The sequence below is a fragment of the Bison bison genome, unplaced genomic scaffold, assembly GCF_000754665.1.
Source record: "Bison bison bison isolate TAMUID 2011002044 unplaced genomic scaffold, Bison_UMD1.0 scf7180017864472, whole genome shotgun sequence".
Classification (NCBI taxonomy): Eukaryota; Metazoa; Chordata; class Mammalia; order Artiodactyla; family Bovidae; genus Bison; species Bison bison.
In genome coordinates this window covers 3,689,863-3,690,730 of record NW_011495033.1, presented here as the reverse complement: position 1 = coordinate 3,690,730, position 868 = coordinate 3,689,863, and positions in this window count along the sequence as shown.

Sequence of the window (868 nt, the reverse complement as noted above, 5' to 3'; positions counted from 1 at the left end):
GGCCCTCTGCTGCTCTGGGTCAGAGGGGTCCGGGGGCCCAAAGCCTTGAGAAAGCAGGACCAACCCCTATTTCTCAGGACGCTCACTAAAACAGCCCATCTGTGTCTTGGCATTCTGTACCAGACACTGACAACGCGGTGCCCAAACTAGATACACAGCCAGGCCCACACCCCCTGGAGCAGATGGTCCGCCAGTGTCCTGTGTCTTTCTTCTGAGTCCGTGGTGGAGGGTCCAGGGATTGCCTGTAACCTGCCAGGACAGGACTGCTCTCTGCCCAGCCCTCAGATGTCACACTGTCTTTGCCAGGTGACCTGAGACTAATCTTAGCATGTCACAAGGAAGAAGAGCCTTTCTCATCAATCACACAGACTGGAGCCTTAGGGTTCTGGTGTCTCTTTTCAGGGTGGCCCAAGAAGAGATGACTGTCCCAGGGCAGGCACCTGCAGGAGTCTTCACTGGGAGAGGGAATGCCTCTGTCTCAGGAAGGGACCAGAGTGGCACGGCTCCTCCCACCGGCTGCCAGGTGGGTGCTCGGCAATGGAGCAGAGCTAATGGGCACCTCCCGTCACTGTCGATTGCACTGATTGTGTTATCTGGGGGGACTGAGCACTTGGTTAAATGGGATGGAGATAGCATATCAAACGAGCAAATTGATTCCACAATCAGCTGCCGCTTGGTCCCTGAGGGTGCTCCCCACTGTCAGAGAGGGTAGGATAATCTGTGGGAGACAAGCCATTTCTACGGAGAGGGCGTCTCCAGACACTCTGGTGATTCTGATGGAAGCCTATGGCCCTGTGACCTCCCTCACCAGGTTCCTGGGGTTCTCTCTGCCTGGGCTGACTGAGATCAAAGGTATAGAGGCCAACAA